Here is an 11,735-nt window from a genome sequence, read left to right as displayed (position 1 = left end):
TATTTCTAAACTGATAGAGGCAAAGTCGCTCTGTACATAGTGTACTCTCCCAAAGGTCAGAAATAGTGAAAGAACAAGCTGTTACATATCTCTCTCACGTAACCCTTTACCACTGACCCATGCTGGACAGTGTTTTATTCACCCAGGCACGAATTAAGAGTTATAGTGCAGTGACACTAAGGTTGGGAGTCTGTTTTGTATTAAAAAAATATATAGTTCATATAAAAAAAATATATGAAATATATAAATATATAGATATAGATACTTATAGAGACAATTCAGGAAGAGTGAGACCAAATATACTTTTGATGGCTTGGTGTGTGTGTGTGTGTATGTGTGTGTGTGTGTGTGTGTTTCGTTCTTGTGAGAGTATGAGATCTCTGGTGTTTGTCATGCTGTAGGCTGTGCAGGCTGAGAGAGAGGGAGAGAGAGAGAGAGAGAGATGGAAGGAAGAGACTCACATGGCCTAACTGTATGATCACATGGGTCCTCCATGTGCAGCTGCTGCATTTCTGCACATGCTGCATATACACACATACAAACCAAACAATGTTCATGGAAACACTTGGCTTTCAAAGTGACTATCACTTGCCCTATGCTAACCCTTTCATCTGGTAGAATCCTGTTCGTTCCAGCACAATCATTCATGAAATGATGTTATCAGCATGATGATGTTATCAGTATTCACTGTTGTCTACAATTACTTCTTGCACACATGGTTACTGATACTCTACCTCATCAGCTGATCCAATCATGATTAGCTTCATAGTTCTGTTTCGTCCTTCTCGGGCCTTCTTGTTCAACATCAGTGCCTGACGTTATAAATGCTCCACAGAATGAATTGGCACAAATTCCCACAGAAACACTCCAAAATCTTGACACAGCCTTCGAAGAAGAGTGAAAGCTTTTACAGTTGCAAAACTACATATTGAAGTTTATGTATTTGGATACAATGTTAATGCAGGTTTGGCAAAATATTTTGTCCATATATTGTAAATGCTCTGTTTTACGCAGTTGGTGGTGCCCATTCCATGCCAGCATTAGCTTTTAGCTTTGATTACTAATTACACATATCAATGTCTAAAGACGTGTTTGTGTTTCCCCGAAAAAATTACAAAACAACATCCAAATGTACGAAATACATAAGAAAAGGTTGTTATTCTTGTAGCCTTTTTCTCCCATTCATTAATTTCCTCTGTTTAGCCAACCAATGCTAATGTTGCTAACTGGAACTATTAAATCAGCAGTTCATCATAATATTACAGATAATAAATTTAAAGCAGGTAAGGCACCATTAACATTATCCACGCTAACATTTATGAGCAGAACGGGTTCTGAATATTGTGCTCATAGGTTAATTTCGTTCAAAGAAACTTAGATTATTAGATATTTTAAGAATTCTCACTCATTCATTCACTTACTTTCTATACCACTTATCCTGTACAGGGTTGCGGGGGGGCTTTGCTTTAGCTTTTCATAGAGGACTCTGGGCGGGGTTCATCATGGATGGGGTATCAATCCATTCCAGGACACACAAGCACACACACTCACACACTACAGGCAATATGGAAATGCCAATTAGCCTAATCTGTACCAGAGTCGGGGAGGTTGTGCAATCTCTATGCACATTCATCAGATAAAAAAAAAAAAAAAGTGCAGACATCACTTTCCTCCAAGTCTGTTCCTTTGACCCTGCTTGAGCAGCAGCGTGAAAGGATTCCAAGGATGGCTTCACATGCCTCAGATGAGCATGTGTTTACCTCACCCTCCCTGGTTAGAGTTGGCTGTCATGTGATAGTGAAGATTTAGCTGTTGAGTGTGAATTGGCGGGACGAATTTGGGGAGTTTTTTCTTTTATTATTCTGTTTACTGTTAGCCCTAGATTATGTGGCGTGCTGGCCATACAAGTCACTGTGAATGTGCTGTTACTAAAGAAATCACAACATATCAAAATGACTGCGTTAATATAAACAAATGTTTAAAATTACAGCAAGATCTGTCATCGAAACTTCTGACCAATGAGAACAGAGATTGGTCAAGAGCCCTGAGATATAAATCCATCTCTGTGGTATCTATTTATTAGAGATTTATTTGGCCAGACGTTCCAAAAAGACTCTAAGGACATAAATCTCTAGAGGGACATTGATAATAGTGATACAGCAACGTTCCCCATTTATGTGATAGACATTGAAAGGTTCTGCAGAGAAGAATGGGAGAGCAGTGGTTTTTTTAACAACAACAAAAAAAAGATTTAAGGATGTAACTGATACCGAATGGTGCTTTAACAATGTAAGAAATGCACTGAAAGGTTTTGTTCTTGGGGAATTTCTTGCAGCATGAAACTGCCGTAATGGAACAAAATAAGGTAAAACTGGAGGGACTGTAGAGATATATAGAGATCAGAGGACAGAGGAGCAAAAGGTTGCAGGATTAAATCTCTGTCTTATTTGCACAATGTGTGTTCTGGCCCTAACTCTTTGTATACGTATGATGGTGTTGAGTTGAGAGGTGTCTTGTGGTGGAGATATGTTTATTTAAAAAAAAAAAAAGGTTCATGGTTAAAGTTAGGTAAAAATTAATTGCTTACATGAATGAAGGTGGAAGGTTCTCTTAAAACTAACAAGACAAGTGTGTGTGTGTGTGTGTGTGTGTGTGTGTGTGTGTGTGTGTGTGTGTGTGTGTGTGTGTGCGTGTGTGTGTTGGGAGCTCTCATGACCAGATTAGAAACAATCAACTCCATACACCATCCTCACTCTGCCCTGAGGAATGTGTTTCACTCCCATCACTCTCTCCCTCTCTTGTTCTCACACACATATTACAGGATGGTTCTGTCCTCCACCACAAAATGCACTTTCCATCATTGAGCTGTAGAGTACTTAATCTAGTCAAATCCTTGATAGTTCTTCAGCCCTCATGATTAAGTGCTGCTACGATGGCCCAGAGATTGAGTTACTGTTTGCCAGAGTCTTCAGTGTTAGAGGAAAAAAACTAAACAAACCAGGTCACAAATAAGAACAAAGGCTGAGGAGGCTTCTGGCAGAACACCTGGAGCTCATCTGCTTATGTAATATGTGAGTCCTATGAGTGAGTCTTTAATAGGACACAACTGTAATAGAGTAAGACTACTTGCTGCAATCCTGATAACATGTGCATTGTACCTCATTTGAACTTCTGTTTACTATTGTTGCAAAGACGCAGGTTGTCTCAATTTTTAATTAATACTGTATTAATATACAGCACATTTAATATATGTCAGAGAGTTCCTGTGTATGTGTGTGTGTGCAGGCCAGAATATAAATAAGGTCGGGATCATGGGGCCGAGACGGAAATCAGACACTGTGTTTATAGATTTATCAAGCACAATCATTCCCTTTCGTTTGACCTTGTAAGCTTTTACCAGACAATCACAATATTTTTGGAATGTAAGAAAATATGGATAATTCAGGAACTAATTAAGGTAGAATTATGGAATGATACTTGATGAAATAATTATGAGGTAGCATTAATGTGCAGTTAGACCTTGCTCTAAGCACAGAGTGTGGCAGTAACATAAGAACACACACACACACACACACACACACACACACACACACACACACACACACACACACACACAGAGTCCAGCTTGTTTGAAAGGATTTCTCTGCTGTTTACTAGGGCCTCCTGACAGCTGCTGTTTACAATCTGCCTCATGGTTTGTTTTCCTTTACTCTGTGTCAACCTTGTTCACACACACACACACACACACACACACACACACACACACACATGCACACACACACACACACACACACGCACACTCACTCATTCACTCACTCACACACACACAAGGAGCTTCTACTGACATAATTATTAATGCAGCTAATTATTAAAAGGCAAACATGTAGCTGTAACATAACCCTAGCCAAATAATCAGAGGGAAATAACATTTTATCCTTCAAGTGGCAAAATTTCCGGGGCTGAGTAGAAATGTTGTAGACATATTTAAGAAAAGCTTCTAATGTGTCAGTACTACTTCTACATTCTTTTACATAACTTGAGGTACCTTTTGGCATTGTTGGAATATGTGGATTATGTTGGATACAAAAGAAAGAGAATTCTTCTAGTGGAAGAAGTAGAAATTGAGGAAGGGATCAAACTGACTGTTAGTCATTTGCTGTCTGAAACTGCAGCTCAACCAGGATTCTGATATTCAAAGCCATGTCCTTGTTAATGTGGATTAAAATGACCTTTTATTATTTTTTAAAATCAAACGTTTCTCACCCTGTAAAAAAATGTCTCACTGTCTTTAATGTCCTGTATGTGAAAGTATGTTTTAAAATAACCATTATGTAATAATATTTGTCGTATGTATTTACATAAATGCTGTGGTGAGGCAAATTACAATAAATATTGCTATCGTGTTGCTTAAAGCCATGGCTTACATAATTTCTCTATTATCATTCATCATATTATCGATTGATAAGTAGGGATGAAAATATGTCTTCAGAAGCAGGCTGTCATGGGCAGATGCGTCAACCATCTTCTCTCATTTTCATTTCTGTAGCGAGTAATCTGGATGCGGACCCGTGCTCCAGTTGCCATGGAGAACAAGCTGGGGGATGGCAGCGTGACCTCGACAGGAAGAATTTGGCGTCAGTAGAGTGACTTTGCCGGAACGTGGCGCTTGTTTTAGCGATGACTCACACAGGGGCCGGGCCACGAATACCCTGCTCACCATCCACGCTGCTCAAAATGATATTGTAACGATAATTATGGCTTTGACTCAAACAAACTAAGAAGCATTCTTGATTCGACATGATACACACACAGTACGGGCACATCAAACACTTTTTTTGCTTCTTTTTTTTCCACAATCCATTGCTGTGCCATGCAGATGTTTTTGAAGCTGTTTTTAATGCAGGCTGAAACATTCTTGTTGCAGAATAACTTGTCATGAGCTTGACACACTACACCAGTGAAGCATGACTCTGGAGACAGATAAGCCTTGTTGTCGAGGATGACTGTGCAGTTTCTTGGCCACAGGACTGTTTGAGGTGTTTGTTTCTGGTGATGGACCTAGGTGACTTCACTCTGGTCGGTGGACATGAGGGGTAAAACTGCATTTGTTGAGATGATTGGTGCTGTTTAAAGAACTTTTTATAAAGATACAGCTTTTTGTATTCCAAGAAAAGCATTGTCAACCTTAAAATCTTCCTGTACTGTGAAAGCTGTTGGGAGCAAAGAATCATTTATGGTTTCATAACCCTATCAAAAATTAGGCTTTTCTTGTTGCTTTTATAATGATTTGCCATAGAGCTTGACAGGTTGCTGTTGGAAAGCTGTTTTGGACCGGCCACTTTGAAGAGTTGAATTTAATGACCATGAACCCAGTTCAAAAAGAATCTAAAATTGACGGATTTTTCTTCTTCTTCTTCTTTTTTAAACAATATAGCAGAGAAGTATGATGCAATAAAAGCACTCTGCTTTTCCTTCTTACTGTGTGCAGTGTACAGCCTGTACTTGACAATCTAAGCTTTATCTTCATTGCTCTGTAATTTCCGAGTATACTGATGAAGCCAACCGACCGCAGAACCAAAATATCTGTCTCGTTCTCGTCCTGAACTATAATTAGGCTTATATGAGGGAAGTCATGTTTGTTTCATGTCTTGTGCTCTTTGCATTTTGGGAATATGTACATTCTAATGCAGAGGCAGTCAGATATGGGGTTATTGAAAGCGATTCAGACTGCATGGGTACTAAAATTTGTTGTCTAAATTTTATGGTCTGTGCATCTGATAGTGAAGCACACAGATTTTCGTCCTTGGAGCAAAGCTCAAGTTCTTTGAAACTGGATAGTAAACAACAATTTCTCAGCTGGATTTAGATCTGGGCTTTGACTGAGCTGTCTAAAACGGTCAGGTTCTTGGTATTGAACTATTTCACTTTGCTGCATGCTTATGGTTCCTGTCCTGATGGAAGCTGACTTCTCTTGTCATATAAACAGGAACAGGTTTTTCTTTAGGATTGCCATGCCTTTAGTTCTATCTACCTTATGCTCAACTCTGAGAAATTTCCCAGTCTCACGATTCTGCAGTTGTTATTTATTTATTTATTTATTTCAAATTAAATTTAATCAGAATTTGATAGATTTTATATAGCTAATCCCTGAATGGGATCAGTTGGAATTGGTATTTGCTCCTTGGTCTTTATGATGTTTGATTATTCATGTTGTCTAACAAACTCTGAGGCCTTCCAGGAATAGGAATATTTATATTGTGATCACATGGCACTTTTGCACACAGCTGCACTCTGTTCACCTGATTAAATAATTCTGCAGGTTAATGCACCACGACTGATTCAGAGATTTCACTGCAATCACAACAGTCATCTTTTTATTTATAAATGTGTGCACACAAAATTTATGTGAATATGTTGGGCAGTTTTTTGTAGGTTCGTGACATTATCCCAATTTCACTTCTTAATTTTAACGTTAGAAAATGAAGTACGTAATGGAAGTGAATGCTTATACAAGGACTGCAGGCAAAAACCCTGAGAACTTATTGTTTAACAGAAGCACCTACATTATGCTGTGCTTCATGCTTTTCTGTTTGTTGCTATTAAACTATTAAACTGTTAAAAGATTATTTTTATTTTAAAGACATTACACTCGCAGGTAGCAATACTGGAAACTTAAACTTAGGCTCTATTTAAAATTACCTGTGCTTTTTATCATTATTATTGTTATCAATATTTTTGCTTTAACTTTTAAATGTAATCAACTGCAGGAGCTGAACTAATCACTTTCAGCAGCAATATGATTACAGTACATTTGGAACACATTTGACAGAACAAAAACAAAGTACTACAGGGCCAAGAGTTATAGACATTGAAAGTGCATTGAATAAAATTGTTTTTGAAAGTTAGATTTACTACATAAAATGACGCTATGCACATCAACTTCATCACATTAGTCATTAGTCATTACGTTGCGAATGGAACTCAAAAGTCAATATTTGTTCATATTTCTTAAATTTAATACAGCCTCGAAATGGTCATACTGCTAAGGCTAGTATTTTTTTCCCTTCAATTTGACAATGAAGTTGTTGCCATGATCAGGAATCAAACCCAGGCCATGGCTGTGTGAGCACAGAATGCTAGCCACTGGTCCACCAGGCAACCTGCAGAGAACATATGCTGCTCTGTAAAAACAATGAGCACCAGAAATGAACTCAGTTAAGACAAAAAATATAATGTACTTATTATGCAATTTACCAAACCATTAATTCGGGAAGCAGCCCAGAACAAATAGGGCTGCCATTGGTAATATGAGCATGTCGGAGACATACAAGTATGCACCATTTAATGTTCGAGATCTACTTTATGTAAAACCGAACGATATGCAGTATGGATGTTGTGATAATCGACATTAGGTGACATAAATTATATGAGTAAATGCTGATATTCTGTTGGTTTTAGGTTGTTTGTGGAGCATTTCTTTGTGGTCATTCATTCAATGGTGTTTCAATATTAATTCAATGCCATTTTATCAAGTTTCAAAAACAGGTTTTAAACCTCAAACACAAACAAGATGTCCCTCTTTATTGTTATTAATGGAAAGATATTAATGAATCTACTGGACTAAACTGTGTGAAACTTGGCTTACACTTTAATTATAATAAAAGAGCATTCATTTTTTAAACCAAGTTGGCTGCTTACTTTCACTTGTTTTTTTCTTGGCATAATTAGTGTCTATACACAGAAGACCTGGACTAATCGAAGCTGACCAGCTTTCCTTTGCCAGACAGCGAGACATATACTGTACCACGCAATATCTTCCCCTGTGCTGCTCACAATGATTTCTATGCTGCCGTTGGCACACAAGTCTTCAGCGGGCTCAGAGGCTACTCACTGCCTAAAGGGAAGAACATAATGTTTGTGGTCAATATTCCAGTCGGACTGTAGCAGATGAAGCCAGCCAAATAAGGATGTACATGTAGTAAATATGTATCAAGCATTTTCCGGTTTAATTATAAAACTAGAAAAAACATCGTGGGGCATTCAAGTTAACCTGAGACTTTTGACTATGCCGATACTAATAACCGAACACAGTTTTTTTTAATATATATACTGTATACACCCTTAATTTTCCTGCTACACTAACACACTTAACTAGTGCTCGCGAGAAAGGTAGAAAGTTTTCTCAGTATGCTGGAGAAATTGTCTGACTACATCCTTGATGTCTGAAATGCTGGCCTTCAGGAACTCCTTTAATGGCTCAAACATGTGGAAATTACTTGAAGCAAGGTCAGGACAGCAACACGGATGAGGCAATAACTCCCAGATAAGTTTCGTGTAATGTGCAAGTGGTGTTGGTAAATGAATGTGTGTAAACTTTCCATAGGCAGATGCATCTTTTCTGCAAGATGGTGACAAGTTATCCATTCATTTTCAAGGATCAGATGTTCTGCTGTTATGACTGCAGTGGTCTTAAAGACACTTTATCGTCATTCACAGATGTATGGCCCTCTGTAAAATGTTTGCACCATTCAAATGCAGCTAAGTTTCATCACCGCACAGTGCTTTTGAACCCTGGTGATAGAAATTTGTTTAAGCTAAAATTGCAGTTGTGTTATCATTAATTCTCTTCTTAGATAGGTACTCTTTATACTATGCAGAAAAATATAGCATGGCCAGTTTTACGGGTCAATACAGATGCATTGATCTCCACCTATGTTGATGAATTTAATATCTTTAAATATTGATCTAAAGCAGCATGACCTTTAAATGACCCATCCATGGCAACAGCTACAAAGGAGGCTGTCTAAATCTCTATGAAGATGTAATGGAAATATGCATAAATGCTGGTAGAGGAAATGAGGGGTTCATTCATGAAGATTCAATGCTATTCCTGAATTTATAAAAATGTGATGAGTTAAGAGTAGTATGTATTGTCTGCTTTGATTAAAAAAAGACATGTTATTTTAGTATGTGTGTTTGGGACCTGAGGTTCAATAGTTCTTTAGGGGTTCTTTATGATGTTGGTTTGTAGGATTCATTCTCTATTGCATATTGCTAAGGTATTGACAAGCTTGTGCATGGCTAGACTCTTTCCTATTGTACTGTATTGTAGGAAAGATTGTACTGTGCTTGTGGACTTCAAACTAATATAAAAGTATATAAAAACCACACACAATGATTTATGTCACTTGGACCAGGACCAAATAGATATGAATCTGTCGAGGAACACTGAAGAATGTAAAGAAGGTGTTATTCAATCCTCCAGTGTTTTTATGGTATGTCACATTAGGAGAACAGGAAAATGCAACATGTAATAATATGTAACAATAGCAACTATGTAATAATAACAACACAGTTATTAATGCAACAGTGAATGACCTGCGGCATTTCATGTCATCAGGATTATAAGGAGTGCATGTTAACTCTGGAAATAAAAGGACTTGAAAAAGGAAGCTACTGAAACATCCATCAAAATTATTGTACCATTATCAAGATCCTAACCCTTTTTTTTAAATGTTAGAAGATCCATCCTCATTCTGTTCTGACTCAGTTCTCTTATAACAAATTTAGTTTGCACATAATAGGATTAAATGCTTATCAGAATGGCTTGATGGTGTAGATATGCATTAGTACGGCTTTAGGCCTGCAACATTTCACCTTCCTAAATGCCAGCATACACTCAGTGGAAACCGAACACTGCAGTAGGTGATGATAAGGCGTTCTTTAGAGAGGGAGTGAGAGAGTGAGCGTGAGTGAGAGAGAGCGAGAGAGAGAGAGAGAGTGAGTGAGCGGGAGTGAGAAAGAGAGAGAGAGAGAGACACTGGCCCAAGCAGTTTGACAGGATGTTTTATTATTGATGAGGTCGTACACAGTGCACCTCTGCTGTAGTGGAGGATGGTGCAGGCTGGCCTGACTCAGCATTTTACCATCTGAAGCTTGGGCTGTTTAGCTATATCAGCACTATATATATGAGTAGGGGGGTGGTGCACAGAGCAGAATACATGAGGCCTGATCGAAACATGACAAACTTTTTATGCTTTATGTTTATAGAATGCGATTAACTACAATACAACAAATCAGCTGAGAAAACCTGGGCTTTAATTTTCCATACATTATTTAGTGGCTTTAGCATCTTTAGCGGCAGGAATTATGGTGCACAAATAAATGCACAATCATGCAGCTCCCTTCCGAGGATGCATTCATGCACATACGCATGTGCATGTGCATGCGCATGCGTGCACACTTATCCAGCTGCTCCTCTATCATTTATATATCCTTCACAGGACCCAGAGGACTAATGAAATTACAAATGCCCCTCTGAAGCATGCACAAGCTGAGACACATTCCCTTTTCCCTATAAACAGGGCTGACATGGTTTACTCTTTGGCTTAGTTAGAATTTTGTCACTCAGTGAGAACAGAAGCAAAAAAAGACACAGGACAAAATGTACATGTTCAGCTTACTGTGGTGATCTATTAAGCGAGACAGAAACATCACATAACCTTTGTGCGACCAGCTTCTGAGTTTAAAAAACGAATATCTAAAAATTAATAAGAGATAACATCATTCAGGACTGAATCTATTGAGCTTTCTACAAACTCTAGATAATTAAGTGAAGAGCATAATGCCATTTCTGTAGCAGCATGGAAAATACTACCTGCAGGGCAGCCATTTTGGCTCACCCCCTCCCTTTGGCTGAGTGATGATGGTGGCTGTTGGAAGCAAGAAAAGGATCTGGTGCTGTATTGCTGCATGTACTCTCTAAATATTTCAGGCCACACAAGCCACACACTATGATGCTGGTTTGTCACATCTTGACGCTTCCCTCTCTAGAAGCAGATCACACCAAATTATACCTTAAGAAGGGATGATTAATTTTTTAAACTCATTGAATCTTTTATTCATAGTTGTCCTGGATCCATAGCCATAAAAAAACAAAGCTGTATCTTCAGAGAAGGAATATGTGCTGTAAAAGAAACAATGCACTCTGAGCACTCCAAACCCTATGTCACCAAACTTATGTATTCAAATAGTCCAGATGCATGTAAATGTGCTTTACCATCTGCATATGTTTGCATGGAAGGATTCCCGGGTGAGGTGGTGACGAGAGTCGTTTTTGAGTCTAAAGTAAAAGATCCAGGTGATTTAGTCTACCCCGTTACCGTCTATACACCTCACATGCATTCTAACCCTGAAGAGATATATGGATTTTAAATAGCCACCCATCAGTCATTAAAACAAATAATTATTCTAAGCTGGCTTTGGCTTGGATGGAATTAGAACCTGTAGTATGTGATTTGGACTGGCAAAATTGGTTGGTCTCTAAATAGGCATTTATAATGACTAACAACACAATCTATACAGTTAATGTGATAAAAACACTAGCTAGAGCTAGAGTAGAACAATAATGCACTGCAAGAAAGTGAATGGATTTACATCTTGTTAGTTAAATGAGACCAATAAACATGTATCTTTCTAAGTTCTGAAACTTTTTGCTATGTGTCCATAGATTTTCATAACCTTGAACCTTATTTTATGCACATTGTCTTCGGCCCAAAAAATGCAACCAACACACTATTTTAGGAAACTAGCATGACAGTTCTAACATACCATTCCGGGGTGAAAATAGCAGTGGTGGCGGCAGTTCCAAGCCCTAATGAGATCTCTGTCTGTGAACACAGCTGTTGTGCAGGGAACTCCTGTTCTTCCTATTCTGTTTCTTTCTGAACCATCAG

The sequence above is a fragment of the Clarias gariepinus genome, chromosome 19 (genome assembly GCF_024256425.1).
Source record: "Clarias gariepinus isolate MV-2021 ecotype Netherlands chromosome 19, CGAR_prim_01v2, whole genome shotgun sequence".
Classification (NCBI taxonomy): Eukaryota; Metazoa; Chordata; class Actinopteri; order Siluriformes; family Clariidae; genus Clarias; species Clarias gariepinus.
The sequence above is the reverse complement of the archived record's forward strand: the minus strand, read 5'-3'. Positions refer to the sequence as shown.